Consider the following 1,738-nt stretch of genomic DNA (forward strand, 5'->3'; position numbering starts at 1 on the left):
ACTACTCTAGTCAGTAGTCTCTAATTTTTTTAAATTTGATTTAATCTAATATTAAATGGTACCTATAGTTACTTATAGTTCATATATATTTTAGCATTGAACCTTGATGATTTTTACGGTCCCGGTTACTGTTCGGTTCCCAGAAAAACTAAAATTTCGGTTTCAAATTCGTTTCGGTTTTCAAAAAATAAAAATTTGGTACCTGTTTTAGTCTTATAATTTATCTTGTTATTTTTGTATTTTGCACTTATTTTAGTCGAACTTAGGTTTAAAAAATTAAAAAGATAATGGTCGAGCTGCACTCGGGTAAAAAGCAGGTAGTGGTCAAATTGCACTTGGGATCAAAAAAGGTATTCCAACAAATATATCATACATTTGAAGGTGTTAAACGTTTATAAAACACTAATTTCCCTCCCCATTTAAAGGCTTAGGACTGACAATGATTTTAATCTATACCATTGTCCATTATGTTAATATAATATTATATGTACATATATTAGATCATCAAATATTATTATAATAATAAACGTGAACGTCCATAGTGACCTTAAATGTTAACTCCTAAATTCATTTTTGAACGAGTGCAGTGCAGTTCGACCATTACTTTTTTTGAACCCAAGTGCAATTCGGCTATTTTTTTTTAGAGCTTACCTTTTAGCTTTTACTCTTACGGTACCTACCTACTAAGTGGGATTCGACTATCTTGGCTATTTATTACGATTTAGTAGGCATACACAATATTTAAAATTTAAATTATACTACCTATGGTAAAAACTTGAAACCTTTCAGCTATTACCTTAAATGATAAAGTTTTTTAGTAGGTAAGGTATTATTAAATTATAATTTTTTTTAAAGAAAATAAATATGACATAGTTAAATACTTAAATACATAATATAAATGCGATCATACTTATCATATGTCTTCTGATCGCAAAAGCAGGCGGCAAAACATGGGTTCAATGCTGAGTCAGTTTTAGAAAGTCTATCAACTGGCTCGTAAACATTTCCATTCAGATAACACTTGTTAATTGGTCTTGAAAACACTTTATCTATACAAAAATTAGATTTAAATATTACAATACTATTAATTTTATTTTATGATTCTGCATAACAATTTACCACAATCATATGCCACTGGACAAGAATTTGAATCATTACCGTAAATAGGTTTACATCCAATTTCAGTATACAGTTTTTTATTACTGACACAACCTTAAACAAAAAAAATATGTAATAAATTATGTATGATAAATACCTACGATATGTTGTACTATTGTTAAAGGTAGGTATATTGTCTATTTATATATAGGTACATATAACTACCTACATTAATACACAATATTCACTATTTCGTAATTAATAATTTTTTTTTACCATTCGTATAATTCAAGTACAAAAATATTAAACCAAGTTTTAAAAGAAATGTCTGAGTTTTAGTTTTAATCATTTTAATTGTAATATTATGAAGTGTATTGCAGAACGTTAAAACTAACAGTATGATGGACCTATCACCTACGGGAGATCTTATAGCCTAGGTCTTACTAAGGTCTATTGTTCAGATGTTGTTTTCATATTATGTAGGTACCAAATCAGTTTTATACAAATGACCATTGACCATGTACTGATTGAATGTCATGTTATAAGTTACAAATATATTATTTATGCATAAAATTATAAATGGGCGTGTATGGTATAATACAAGTAGATACTCGTCCCTACCTACATATTATACAGCGTG

General features: G+C 28.1%; 1 long non-coding RNA gene across 3 annotated transcripts; it reads right to left on the reverse strand.

The window, feature by feature from the left end:
* Positions 1 to 858: 858 nt before the first annotated feature.
* Positions 859 to 1,738, reverse strand: LOC100572024. 3 transcript variants are annotated; one of them, XR_511259.2, is made up of 3 exons: positions 1,375 to 1,536; positions 1,120 to 1,212; positions 859 to 1,049 (listed from the first exon to the last, which is right to left on the reverse strand). It is a non-coding gene; the product is annotated as an uncharacterized LOC100572024 (long non-coding RNA). The 3 variants fall into 3 exon arrangements; XR_001680477.2 differs by lacking the exon at positions 1,375 to 1,536 and adding an exon at positions 1,720 to 1,738 and having other exon boundaries at positions 892 to 1,049; XR_001680476.2 differs by lacking the exon at positions 1,375 to 1,536 and adding an exon at positions 1,543 to 1,571 and having other exon boundaries at positions 892 to 1,049.

This window comes from Acyrthosiphon pisum, unplaced genomic scaffold (assembly GCF_005508785.2).
Source record: "Acyrthosiphon pisum isolate AL4f unplaced genomic scaffold, pea_aphid_22Mar2018_4r6ur Scaffold_20741;HRSCAF=22000, whole genome shotgun sequence".
NCBI classification, from domain to species: domain Eukaryota; kingdom Metazoa; phylum Arthropoda; class Insecta; order Hemiptera; family Aphididae; genus Acyrthosiphon; species Acyrthosiphon pisum.